Raw genomic sequence first — 15,806 nt, forward strand, 5'->3', positions numbered from 1 at the left:
ATTTGGGGACATAATACACATCGAAAATAAACTTGTGTGTACCATCCTTCAACCGAATCATAATGATACATTTGCCTTATATCTGGATTTTCGAAGCATCTCCCAACGTGATATTTCTGGTGGTCTTTTTCTCAATCTCAACGAATTTTGACTTGTCTCCACACATGTGGTTATTCGCACTATTGTCAAGATACCATTGACTTTCTCCTCCAATAATTTCTTAATTTAGCGCCAACAACAACGTTGACTCCTCTGTTTCTTTCTATTATGTTAGATTGATGTCTACTTTCACATCTTCGACATACCAAGAGTCACAAGCATAATACCCTAATTTGTGACAATTGCAGAACTCAAAATGCATCTTTTTGTATCCCTTCTCATATATGTCACTTTCTTGTCCTCTTCTGTGTCCTCTTTCTCTTCCTCTACTACTTGGATATTTTTTAGGCTTTTCATCATTTTCTCTCTAAACGTCTGAATTTCTACTACGTCCTCGACCACCATCACAAGAATAATCTCGACCTCAACCGTGGCCTCAATGAACTATTCTCCCCTTTTTTCCAAACAAATTCTTGATTAGAAGGGCTTGCTCCAAAGACTTCTTCTTGTGTTTATTATTCCGTTCCTCATGCACCCGTAACGATCCATTTAATTCGTTGATTGAGAGTTTTTTCAAATCTCCGTTCTCTTCGATTGAAATCACTACATGGTCAAATCTTTAATGTACATAACGTAAAATATTTTTGATTACTCAAACGTATTTTATTCTTTCGCCATTTCGCTTCATATGGTTGACGATAGATATGATCTGCGTGAAATAGTCTAAAATAGACTCTGATGCTTCTTGATGAAGAGCTTCAAACTCTCCTTGCAAAATCTAAAGCAACACCCTTTTTACCTTAACAACTTCTTTGTAGAAATTTTCTAGAATTTCTCATGCCTCATTCGACGTTGAGACATTTGTTACTCTCTCAAAAGAATCATTATCTAGACACTGATGGATGATAGAAAGGGCATGCTAATCATTCTTTTTATTCTTCTCAAACGCTTGAATCAGGGTCAACGTCATATCCTTATCAGGTTTGACAATCCAACGATTATGATTTTCTATGCACCTTGTGAACCGAGTAACGTCTTTACTTAGATAGACCAACTATCATAGTTGTTCTTCGTAAGATGCATATATTGGAACATCAAAGACATCCTTGCTCTGATAGCACTTTGATGGAAACGTTAGTAGGAAATCAACGTATTCACTCACAAACTCAAGATAATATTAAAATGAAAGGGGAAGAGATTTTATTTTAGTTCATCTCTTTCTGCAAATACAACTATTCTATTTATAAAAAAACTCTTAATCTTCTAAAATTCATGACTCTTAAACGGTCAGAATTAATGTTAATTAAGACACATATTAAACGGAAGATAATAACGTCTAATATTAACTAGACCTTTAATTCTAATTAAGACACATGTTAAACAAAATATAATAACATATAATTTTCAATTTTTAAATAATTTTATTTTCAACAATTTATGCCCACCAAATCCAGGTTCAACCGTCGTTATATGAATCATCTCCACAAGATTCTCATCATCAAATTCTTCAATTCTCAATACTTCATATACACAGTAAATCAACATTAACTGAAAAAGGTTGTATAAAATTTTAATATTACCCATTGATATAGTTCATCAACAAGAGTTCATACTATAGTATCACACTAGGATTCATATATTTAAACTTTATATTCTTCATAAGCTGATGCCTGTTATCTGTAAAATGTAGCATGTCAACACCTTCAATTCTAAATAAAAAATCAGTGTATTTTGGAAAACTTTTTGACACATGCACATGAAAGTGAAACCTAAAGCACAAGATTTCCTAATGGATCTACATAGTTAAGGGTATTTGTCACCATAAGGTGACAATCTAAATATGCCCTAGAAATTAAGAAATTACGTTTCATGATATTCCCAAAATCCCATAATGATAAAAATAATATCTTAATTATCGATGGAAACAACACTATTTACTTTGTATACTTTCTACGACTTTCGATGAGAGGATCTCCATTGGTGAAGTTAGGTACAAAGTGTCTGAAGATTGACTTAGGAGGAAAAAGAATCAAATCAATCATTTTATTTAGTTTATAGTTAACTTTTAGACTTGAAAAAAATAATGACATGTCTAATTTATCCATCATGCATGTTAAAAATAAGTCATGCATTAGATCAATTATCCCTTACCTCACATTTAAGAGGTGTAATTCCACATTTCTCAAGAGGATCGACTAACTGCACGAGAATGTTCAGTTTCAAGATAATAAGCTTGTCCTTGTCAATCCCATCCACTTCAATCTCCGATTCCTAAGAAACGATACTTAGTCGTTGACAAAGCAGATAATGCTGAAAATAGACTGTGAGTCTAACCCACAGTCTAATCATTTATTGTCGACAAAAAGTTATTAGTCTTTATAGTCTTTTATGCAATTAGGCTTTATTTAATTATCAATGGACTTGAGGCTTGTGTGAATAAGTAGTTTGGTGTTTCTGAGATAAATTAATCATGTAAAAGAGTTGTTTGCAAAGGTTGAAGCACAACACTCAAGAATCCTAAAACCTCTTTACCATATATATAATTGTTCTTCCTGGTTTCTTTACTTATTTTCCTTTCTTCATCATTATTTTTAGAAGATCCAATAATCGGAACCAACATTTAGTATCAGAGCCTATCTGAAGAACATGTCGTTGACAAAATCAACTAGAGATGTGGCGACAATGAAGATCGGAAGAGAAGGGAACGTGACGCTCTCTTATTCATTATTCACAAAAAGTAAATACTCGGTGTGGGTGTTGAAGATGCTGGTAAACTTACAAGAACTAGGATTGTGGGAAGCCGTGATGCTTGACGAGCTCAGCGAATAATAGGATATAATGGCTCTCCCCTCCATCTATCAAGCACTCCTCTAGGACTTCCTTCTCATGGTGACTAATAAGGATTCCGTCAAACAAGCATGGGAGACGCTAAAGACGATGCATGTTGAAGTGGAGAGAGTCAAGGAAGCAAAAGTACAAACCTTGAAGATACACTTCGAGGCGATTCACATAAAGAATAGGGAGTTAGTGGATGATTTTTCCATAAATTAACATCCACCGTGAATGGTATCCGCTCGTTGGGAGAAAAAGTGGAGGAGATCTTCATCATCAAGAAGTTCCTTAGAATCGTACCATAAAACTACATGCAAATCGTTATCGCGATCGACCAATTTAATGACCTCTAGAATATGACCGTCGAGGAGATCGTCGGTAGTCTCAAAGTCCACGTGGAGAGACTTCGTGGTTACGGAGCCCAAAAGGATAAGAAGCACCTCTTGCTCATGCATGGTGCATGGATCTCACAAATGAAGAAAAATGCAGAAGCCAAATTTTCTTATAGATCGTCGAGTCATAGCGACAACATTGGAGATAATGGAGGTCATGATTAAAGGACGAGGACGAGGGCGATGACGAGGAAAAGGCGGAGAAATCTCACCTCGACAAGAAGACACCAAGCCCCGCAAAGATAAGAACACAATGAATTTCCATCCTTTTGCTAAGGGAGTGACAAACACTTTTCCTAAAGATGAGGAGATAAACTTTGAATAATTCATGTAAGAACCGTCCAAGTAGTCAATAGAGGTGGTGTTGCTCGATGAAGAGAGTAATGATAAAACTCTTCGTAAGTGATGATGATTATAATCACACTCATGTGTGGTAACTTGAAAATTGAGCAAGCAACCATATGACGGGCCATAAAGAGAAGTTCAATGAGCTCAACGAGAAGATCACCGAAAATGTGAAGTTAGGATATGGAAGTTAGGCGCACATGTGTCTTAATCGAACTTGTGGGAAAATCCATGTGAGTAGAGATGTCGTGTTTGAGGAGGAGAAGAGGTGGGAGTGGTGCAACGACAACAACGAGCTCTTACAAAATTCCACGGAGTCAAAATTCTATGAGATGACTACAATATAGCGGAGTTAGAAAACGCAACATCTATACTGAAGTCACCTCATCATCAAGTGAGCTCGGGTGGGTCCACAACCAAAGTTGACCCCATCAAACTTTGTTCCCTCGCCAATGTCTATGTGTAGGCACCACTAGTAGAGATGCATCTTAATTAATTATTGTTTCTTACCAACGATGACACAAAAACATATCACGAGGCGACAACCAAAGAGCTGTCGAAAGAGGCCATAAAGAAAGAGATCGAGTCAATCATAAAGAACAAGACATATGAGCTCACAAACTTATCACCCAGTCACAAGACCATTGGGTTAGAGTGGGTTTTCAAGTTGAAAAGAGACAATAAAGGAAAGATCCTAAAGTACAAAGAAAGATTGGTACTAAAAGGCTACATGTAGAAGATAGGAGTAGACTTTCAGGAGACCATTGCACCGGTGGCGAAACTTGACATGGTTAGTCTAATTCTTGCCATCGCAGTTCACCGTGGATGGGAAATCCACCACTTGGATGTCAAATCAATATTTCTCAATGGTGATATCAAAGAAGAAGTCTATGTCGTTCAACCTAAAGGCTTCTTCATAAATAATAAAGATCATAGGGTGTACAAGCTAGACAAGGCTCTCTACGGACTACGTCAAGCACCAAGGGCGTGAAATAATTGTCTCAACAAGAGAATGATGAGTCTTGGCTTCATGAACTGTTCTCAAGAGAAGGCTATATACACGAGAAACCATAGAGAAGAAGTACTCATCGTTGGCGTATATGTCGACGACTTGATCGTGACAGGATCAAGTATCAAGGGCGTTGAAGAGTTTAAAGAGTAGATGATGAAGGTGTTCAAGATGAGTGATTTTGGGATACTCTCGTACTACCTTGGTATCGAGGTTGACTAGAAGAAAGATAGCATTGAGGTGGACCAAAAAAAAGATAGCATCGAGGTGAAGCAGGCTTTTTATGCGAAAAAGGTGTTGAAATAGTTCACAATGGAGGATTGCAACCCGAGCAAGTATCTGATAGAAGCAAAGTTGCAGCTCGGAAAGGATGTGGAAGAAAGTTTAGTGAATCCTAAGGAGTATAAAAGTATCATCGGGTGTCTCAGGTACTTGACGCACACTTGACCCAATATCTCTTACATAGTTGGCATGGTGAGTCGATACATGATTAACCTACCACTCTACACCAACCGGTAGTAAAGAATACATTATTTTTTATGTGAAGGGAACGCCGAGCTATGTGATTTAGTTAAGAGGAGGATGAAAAGTTAAAGAGCTCGTTGGTTTTACTGACAGCGATCTAGCCGGTGACACAGACGACAAAGGGATGATGTTTAATCTCAATGGGAATCTAATCACTTGGAAATCTTAGAAGCAGTGAAATGTTGCTTTATCTTCATGTGAGTTAGAGTTTATGGTTGCTACTACAGCGTCGTGTCAAGGACTTTATTGAGAAACTTGTTGAGTGAGGTGCTCGGATGTGAGCTGAGGCCGATAAACCTCTATGTTGACAACAAGTCCGCAATAATATTCATAAAGAACCCAGTGCTTCACGGAAACAACAAATACATCAACACTCGGTTCCCTTCATTTGTAAATGTGTCGAGAACCAATAGATTGTCGTAGACTTCGTAAGCACTAGAGAGAAAAATGCGGACATTCTCACCATGGCACTAGTAAGAGTCAAATTCGCAGACATGCGAGAGTTGCTCGGCGTGAAGAATCTCGAACCAAATTAATTTTACGTGGGAGATTGTGACTCTAAGCATTGATTATCGGCTAATTTGAAAGTTATTGATCTTTATTGTCTTTTATTCCATTAAGGTTTATTTAATAATTAATAAATTTGAGATTTTGTGTATAAGTAAGTAGTTTAAAGTTTTTGAGCTAATCTATTCCTTTAAAAAAGTAATTTGCAAAGGCTAAAACACATACTCCTAAAATTTTTCCTCATCAATATATATATATATATATATATAATAATGCTTAATTTTTAAAGTGTCCGGTGTCGGGTCGAGAGTTGTGATTAATTTGATATATGTGAGAGTAAATGGATACTTGAGTTCAATTGTGGGTTGACCCGCCCATATACTTAAAACGGTTAAAAATAAAATTCAAACAGTTATATGTATGTTTCGAACTTACAACCTAAAATAACAAGTACGGCCTTTAACCAACTAGATTAATAACACTTTATATTCTAAATTCAACACCAAGTTAGAAGAACACGATAGATTTTAAGAATATAAGTTCAATTTTTTAACTAACTAATCTATATATTTATAATTATGCTTAATTTTTAAAGTGTTCGGATTGCCGGGTCGAGAGCTATGGTTAATTTAGATATATATGTGAGAAGAAATGGATATTTAGGTCGGATTGTGGGTTGATCCACCCATAAACTTAAAACGGTTAAAAATAAAATAAAAAATGCTATATGTATGTTTCGATCTTGCAATCTAACACAACAGTTATAACTATTTAATCAACTAGGCTCATAACACTTTATATTTTAAATTCAACATAATATTTAATGAACGCGGGATATTTTTAATAATATAAGTCAACTTTATAACTAACTAATTAATATATATATATATATGTCCGAATTGCCGGTTCGTGAATTTGGTTAATTTTTATACGTATGTGATGTAAATGATGGATACTTTGGTCAGATTGTGGGTTGATCCTCCCATAAACATAAAATGGTTAAAAATAAAATTAAAAATGTTATATGTATGTTTCGAACTTGCAACCTAACAAAACAAGTACAATCCTTTAACCAATTAGAATAATAAGACTTTATATTTTAAATTCAACACTAAATTTGATGAACGTGTGACGCTTTAATTAACAATATAAGTTCAACTTTTAAACTAACTAATATATATATATATATATAAATATATATATATATAATGATGCTTAATTTTTAAAGTGTTCAGATTGCCGGGTCGAGAGATGTGATTAATTTGGATATATATGTGAGAGTAAATGGATACTTGGGTCGGATGGTAGGTTTATTCGCCATAAACTTAAAACGGTTAAAAATAAAATAAAAATGTTATATGTATGTTTCAAATTTTCAACATAATTAAACAATAATAACTTTTTAACCTACTAGGCCTAAAAGACTTTATATTTTAAATTCAACACCAAATTTGATAAACGCGGGTAGTTTGAAAAATATAAGTTTAACTTTTTAACTAACTAATGAATATATAAAAGGTGAAAAATAAAATAAAAAATGATATAACATTATTTGAGCAAATATAACATTGTTCTTTCTAATTTCTTTACTTATTTTCCTTTATTTATCATTATTCTTATAAGATTTGATAATATGAATAAAAAGTCTCTTCTCTTATTTGTGGCTCTTTTTCATCAACATGGTTAGAATGATTTAGTCTCTTTTTCATCCAATTTTTAATGGAATTTTCGATGTTGATCTTTTATGTGAACTTATTTAATATATAATTTTTAATTATTTATATATACATTATTAAGTTCCAATAACTTTTGTGCAAATTAATATTTTAATTTTAGTTATATAATAATCTTATAAAATTCTTTAATTTTTTTAATAAATAAATTTTTGTTCTTTAAAATAGAATCTACTCTAGATAAAGAAAAATTGCACATTATAATTAATTAAAAAATATATATATATTATATAACAACTCTGATCTCCCATTTTTAAATATTTAGTGCATGAAAATTAATTTCCTTAGTTCAAAACTAATGTATTAATCCTAAAATGAGTTATTTTGTACATTGTTTTATTATTATTTCAATTCATAGTACCCAAATATTATTTTCGTTAATAAATAAATAAATATATAAAATTCTTTAAAATCTTATGTATACATCATTACCAAAATATATTACCAGTGGTCAAAATAAATAAATATAATGCAGTTATACTAATCTAATTAAAATTCATTTACCTAAACAAATATCCACATTTTTTTGTCGGCATATACCTCTCAATACCGACTATATTACCTTCCGTCGCCATTGACCCCTCCAGCACCGTTGACTTTTGTTCCGTCGGATTTGACAACATCAATTGCGACTGTTTTTCAATGTCGATAATTATCGCCGGTAAAAGCCACTTTTTTATTAGTATCAGCAATTTGACCTATTCATAAAATCTTAAATAATGTATGTTATTTATATTTTATTTGGTTAAGAAGCTTAAGCAATTTAAACAATTGAGAAAGACATTAAAATTTTATTTTATTTTTTAACTCTGACTTCTTCATAAATGAATGATACCATAAAAACTAACACACATGCATTAAGATAAAAACTAAACAAATACAAGTTAGTTATAACATGTGTATAGTCATAAACATGAATTAGTTTGCACCAAAAAAAGCATCAAAATACCTCTATAATAATCAACTAAAGAAAAAGATATAATAATCCTTATTAGAAAGTTACAAGTCAATTGAGAGGCTAGTATAATAATCCTTGTTTTCATCATATTTTAATTAATGAGAGTAATATTGTGTAAATTATGCACTTTTATATTTTAAGGAAAGAGTCATCGAGTTTTCTAATGACATTGAGTTAACTACTAAAAGGTATTTTATTGAAAAACAACTCGATTAGCTATTCTTTCTCGGGGTTAATGATCTACTAATTAAAAAAAAAGTATAAATATTTCAGGTCGACAAAAATACTTTTTCTGTTGAACCAGAGAAGACTCCAAATTCAGGGGCACTTATGCCGAAAAAAGATTTGTTATTATAATTTTTGTTTAACTTTTTATATTTTATATTGAAAATATATAATAGTTTTGTATTATTTTAATAGTTTATGTGATAAATGTTATAGTAATATTTATTATGATTTGTCTGTTGAGTAAATTTTAAAAAATAGTTAAGATCGTATATTTGTTAAGTAGAAGTTAATCGTTTGATAGGATCGGCTTTATCGTTAGAGACGGGGTCTGACTAAGGATGAAGGCTTATGAAAACGGTTTGATAAAAATCCTGTTAAGGATTAATATCTCTTTCTATTCTACGCAAACTTGTGTAAACACTTGAAACAGATTCAAGGCGGAATTGTTTACTTGGGTTTGAAGCACAAGATGAAATATGAAAAGATGACATAAATGAAGAACACAACAGTTTGTTTATGGATGTTCGGAGAAACTCTCCTACGGCACCCCTTCTTCCAACCACCGGAAGGATTCACTATAAAATGATAAGAATCAAATACAGTTTACACAAACTTACCTCACTATTGAACAGAACACTTTCTGTTCAATTTACAAGATGAAGAATATCACTCAGCTAAGGTGCTTTGATTCTAGCTTTCTCTCTCGATTCACACACAGTACAATCAGAAAGAAGCTTCACAGAATAAGTTCAGTAAGCAAGATGATTGAGTAGTCTCTCTCTCTGCAAAATCAGAATGCTTGTTCGTTCGGCAAAATTCTTAAAGCAAAAGTCACTTCTTCGTCCGTTGTCCTTAGGATTTGTTTAAATACTAAGCAGGAGTTAACGGTCGAATCTTCAAGAATGATACGTGGCACTCTTCCATTGGAAAGCCTCCATTGTACACAGCAGGTTCTGAGCACAAGGATCGTGGCCGTACCGAACTGGTAGTGCGCCGAATATTCCATCAGGAATGTACCTGCAAAATGGGTAATGTGAGGAAAATTCTCTTACGTGACATTCCTTGATTGGATGCATATAGCTGTTGTACTAATCTTCACTGGAAAGTGGAGCAGGAGTCGGGTACAGCTATAGCACGTGGGTAGGAGAAATGCTAGATCCAAGCGTACTACTTAAACAGAGCATTAGACGTATTTCAGTTAGACGGATTTGAGAAAATCAGTTTAATGAAATAAGTCAACTCCTTTTAATGAAAAACGTCTATTAGACCGCCTGGTCTAATAGAATTACTCGCGTCTAATTACAATAATCATTAGACGGGTACGTCTAATTCCACTGAGTTAGACTACACGTCCAATTCCGGTTCTACCTTAGACTAATCTGAAGGAGTTAGACTCACGTCTAACTTTCACTAATTAGACTACCCGTCTAATTATTAAATAACCATTAGACCGACACGTCTAACTCCACTGAGTTGGACTAACGCGTCTAATTCCGGTTCTATCTCAGACTAATCTGAAGGAGTTAGACTCACGTCTAACTTTCACTAATTAGACTACCCGTCTAATTATTAAATAACCATTAGACCGACACGTCTAACTCCACTGAGTTAGACTGACGCGTCTAATTCCGGTTCTACCTTAGACTAATCTGAAGGAGTTAGACTCACGTCTAACTTTCACTAATTAGACTACCCGTCTAATTATCCAATAACCATTAGACCGACACGTCTAACTCCAATGAGTTAGACTGGCACGTCTAATTCCGCGTATTCATTAGACTATCCGTCTAATTCTTTACGTCTATTAGACTTACACGTCTAACTCCGATGAGTTAGTCTGTACGTCTAATTTTATTAGACTCACGTCTAATTCCGTGCATTCATTAGACTATCCGTCTAATTCTTTACACATCTATTAGACTTACACGTCTAACTCCTATGAGTTAGACTGTACGTCTAATTCTTTACGTCTATTAGACTTACACGTCCAACTCCGATGAGTTAGACTGTACGTCTAATTCCGTGCATTCATTAGACTATCCATCTAATTCTTTACACATCTATTAGACTTACACGTCTAATTCCGATGAGTTAGACTGTACGTCTAATTCTATTAGACTCACGTCTAATTCCATTAGACTTACGTCTAATTCCGTTAGACTTGCGTCTAATTTTATGCGAGTGGAGATCAAAATCGGTTTAATGACCCTCATTAGATCCAAGTCTAATAACGTGTAGTCTTAATACACCTATATCAAAACTCATAAATTATTTCATCATCAAAATATCAGTGGGTAAATTATTTCAATACTTAGTCAAAATAATTTGACCCAATAATTTCTCCCTTTTTGATGAAGAAATTGCAAACCTACATACATACAACAAGACATGCATTCATCCAATAAATAAACAAACAGACAGCATGCAAGTAATCATTCAAAAACATCCATGTTAATCACATATGAGTGTTTTCAGAAGAAACACTCAAAACATTGTTCAATGTAACCACGATAAGTTTACCAAAAACATTATAAAAGCATTCAAAATAACTACAAAAGGACATTTAATCATTAGTCTTCTTCCTGGTCATGACTTCTGGACAGGATAGACTTCAACCTAAAATGTCTCTAAGACTGCAGTTAGAGGGGAGTTGGAGTCTTCACTTTTTGTTTCTTAGACTTGAGCGTTTCCACCCTTTGAATGTAATCTACCACTTTTTGGTAGTTCAGGATCTTAGAAGGAAGGGAAAAACTCTTACCAGGTTCGATCAAACGATGACAGAGAAAAGAACTGAGAGGACCGTCAAAGCCGAAGATCTTCTTTCTAGCGACAACAATTCTGACAAGATTCCCGAAGAGGAAGCTTGTCCAGTTCACCGGAACACCCCTGGTGATAGCTACCATGATCTGAAATACCTTCGTACAATACTTGTAGGAGGTTTCTTTAGACAGAAGGGATTTCGAAATGATATCACTTAAAAGAGCATATTCAACCTTCAGAAGGTTTTTCTTTCCATGAATATCTACTTCAGGGGAATCGGAAAAGACTTTTATCATCGTAATCATTATGTTAAGGTGAGTGGTAGAGAAATCATCAATACCTTATGTTGGGAGATGAAAAAACTCACCAAAAGATTCTTCTGTGATCCATACCATCTGGCCCATTACAGCACCAGCAATAACATTATCTTGATAGAAGCTAGCGGTTTGGAAGAATTCGTTGACAAGTTGTTCATGATAAGTTTCATGAGGGGTGAGGAATCTTCTCAGCCCAGAAGCTTTTAGCGATTCGAACATCCTTTGCATGCCCGGAGATTCAAGAGTGGATACAGATTGAAAGTCCACTTGAATCGACTTTGGTCGGAAGGGCAGCATTTTGATTTGATGAACAAGGGTTTGAGAGGTTTGACTTCTAAAGAGAGAAAGAGGAATTTCAAGGATCTTCTAACCTTTTAGAGTGAATGAACCTATTGATACTGGGGTTTTAATCATGAAGAAGAAAACTAATGATTACTCCTACCGTCAAGGATTTCAAAAGACAATTCCCAATACACAACATTTAATGTTAGCTTGAAACAGAACGTTTAATACTAAGTGTACAAGCAAAAGATGTCAGAAATATTAGTCATTTCTTGCATATTGAGAGACACATGTCTTCAATTCTTTTGAGGAATGACTGATTTATTTTTCGGCGGGAAAGAAAACTCAAACAGACATCGTTAAAAGACAGCTGTCCAAAAAGCCAGAAGATGAAGAGTCTAATTATACCAGTAGTTAGACGTTTTATTCTTCTTTTCATATTTTCAACTTCTTTTTGAAAATCAGTCTATTAGACGTGTATGACTAATTATGCTATAACAGCACGTGAGACACACGTGTCTGAGTAGACGTGAGCATCCTCTTGCTCATAACGTAAAAACGTCTAACTTCTATTAGACGTGTCCGTCTATTAGACGCATCCGTCTAACCAAGCAGGTTAAAATAACCAAGACAATGATTTCATATAAAGATGAAACTGCTAAGGTAGATGTTCGTCTAAGTAGCTGTGTTTCTTAAACTCTGAATCCTTAGGACAAGTTAAGACCTCCGTCTTTCATATCTGTTCAGTTGCATTTTGAACGATATGTTCCCCTTTAGATTATGCACACAATTACATCAATCAAGATCAACAAGACCTAGCATGTTTCTAAAGTGAGAAAACTTAGTTTCCGGAAGAGGTTTCGTGAAGATGTCAGCAGTTTGTTGATCTGTAGGAACATGTTCAAGACGGATTTACTTCTGATTGACGTGTTCTCGGATGAAATGATGCCTGATTTCAATATGCTTTGTCCGAGAATGCAGAACAGGATTGTAGGATATTGCAATAGCACTTGTATTGTCGCAGAAAATTGGAGATTCATCAACCTCAATCCCATAGTCTCTAAGTTGTTGTTGAATCCACAAAACTTGAGAGCAACAACTACCAACTGCAAGATACTCTGCTTCAGCTGTAGATGTTGCCACAGAAGTCTGCTTCTTGCTGAACCATGTGATTAGACGATCTCCAAGGAATTGACAAGTTCCACTAGTGTTTTTTCTATCAATTTTGCATCATGCATAATCTGCATCTGAGAAACTGATTAAATTGAAACTGGAATCCTTCGGATACCACAGTCCCACATTTTGAGCTCCCTTCAAATATTTAAGAATACGTTTAGCAGTAGTAAAGTGAGAGAGTTTAGGATCAGCCTGAAATCTGCCACAGACACCAACAACAAATTGAATATCTGGCCTGCTAGCAGTTACATACAGCAAAGAGCCGATGAGACCTCTGTATGCTGTAACATCTACACTTTGGCCACCTTCATCTTTGTCCAATTTAGCTGAAGAGCTCATTGGAGTAGCTGCTGCAGAACAGTTCTCCAAACCAAACTTCTTTAGCAATTCTTTGGTGTATTTGGCCTAGTTGATAAGAGTTCCGTTTTCTAACTGACGGATTTGAAGCCCAAGGAAGAATGTAAGTTCTCCAATCATGCTCATTTCAAACATATCCTACATCAGCTTGGCAAATTTCTCAGATAGTTTGGGGTTAGTTGACCCAAAAATAATTTCATCAACATATATCTGAACAAGTAATATGTAAGAATCTTTGGCAAATCTAAACAGGGTTTTATCCACTGTTCCAATAACAAAATCATGATCAAACAAGAAATTGGTTAACGTGTCATATCAAGCTCTAGGAGCTTATTTTAGACCATACAATGCTTTGTTAAGCCTATAAACATGATTAGGTAAAACATGATCTACGAAACCAGGGGGTTGCTCAACATATACTTCCTCATTTAATTTTCCATTTAAGAATGCACTTTTTACATCCATTTGAAAAACTTTAAAATTCTTAAATGATGCATATGCTAGGAAGATTCTGATTGCCTCTAGTCTTGCAACTGGTGCAAAAGACTCATCAAAATCAATACCTTCCTCTTGTCTGTATCCTTGAGCAACTAAACGAGCTTTGTTTCTAATGACTAAGCCATCTTCACTAATTTTGTTTCTAAAGACCCATCTTGTTCCTATAACTGACTTGTCAGTTAGTCTCGGAGTAAGATACCATACTTTATTTCTATCGAATTGGTTTAACTCATCTTGCATAGCATTGATCCAATCTAGATCAACTATAGCTTCACCAATTTTCTTTGGTTCAATTTGAGAAATAAATGCAGAATTGGAAATTTCATCCATCAGTTGACGTCTTGTCCTTCGAGGAGAAAAAGGATTTCCAATTATCAGTTCTGGTGGATGATTTCTGTTCCATCTAAAGTTGGAACTAAGGGGATTGGTCACCTGAACCGGTGACACCGCGACATCCAAACTCTCAACTTCTTGTTGATCAGGAGTTTTCACATCTGGTTGAGCTTCAACCGGATCAGTCAGAGGATCGGATAGAGCCATCCGCTTGTCCAAGGTTTCTTCTTCTTCACTCACAGATTCAAGACTAGCCGCTTGCAGTCTCTCAGCAAGATCAATGGATTCATTGGATTTGCTCTCAACAGGCTCATCAAATACTACATGAAGGTATTCTTCAACAGTATGTGTTCTTTTGTTGTATACTCTGTAAGTCTTGCTTACTGATGAGTATCCTAACATGAATCCTTCATCTACTTTAGCATCAAAAGCAGTTAAATAAACCTTTCCATTGTTATGGATAAAACATTTACACCCAAAAATCTTAAAGTAAGAGACTGTGGGAATTCTCCCATAATACAGTTCATAGGGAGTTTTATCAAAACGTTTGTTAATTATTGATCGGTTTTGAGTGTAGCAAGCAGTACTAATGGCTTCTGTCCAGAACCTCTGAGGAACATCTGATTCAGCAAGCATAGATCTTGCTGCTTCTTTCAGAGTTCTCACTCTTCTTTCAGCAATGCCGTTTTGCTGTGGTGTTCTGGCACTAGACAACTCGTGCCTAATTCCAGTCTCCTCAAGATACGATGATAGGTATCTGTTAGTGAATTCAGTTCCCTGATCACTTCTAATACATGTGATATTTAGAGATTTCTGATTCTGAATTCCTCTAAATATCATAATCAAATTTTCAGCAGTTTTATCTTTTGATGGTAAAAATGCAACCCATGTAAAATGTGAAAAGTCATCAATAACAATTAAGACAAATCTCATTCCTCCTACACTTTTTACAGGAATTGGACCAAAAAGATCCATATGTAAAAGTTCTAGGATACGGCTGGATTGTGATATTCCTTTACTTTTGAACGATGATCTGCCCTGTTTGCCTAACTAGCAAGCAGTACAAATCTTTTCCTTTAAAAACTGAAGGTTGGGTAAACCAATAACTAAATTGTTTGAACAAATATTGTTGATGGTTTTAAAATTCAAATGGTTCAAACGTTTATGCCATAACCATTTCTGGTCATTCTTGGCAATCATGCACATAGGATTAGATGTCTCTTTTTGCCAATTCATTTTATATGAGTTTCCTACTCTACTTCCAATTAATAAAATGTTTCCATCTTTGTCTTTAACTAAACATGCATGAGTTTGAAAGTCTACTGACAAACCATTATCACATAATTGACTGATACTGATTAAATTATAACACAAGTTGTCAACCAGCAGCACGTCATTAATAGTTAGGTTACCATGGATAATCTTACCCTTACCCATGGTCTTACCCTTCTTGTT

The sequence above is a fragment of the Impatiens glandulifera genome, chromosome 6 (assembly GCF_907164915.1).
Source record: "Impatiens glandulifera chromosome 6, dImpGla2.1, whole genome shotgun sequence".
Lineage (NCBI taxonomy): Eukaryota > Viridiplantae > Streptophyta > Magnoliopsida > Ericales > Balsaminaceae > Impatiens > Impatiens glandulifera.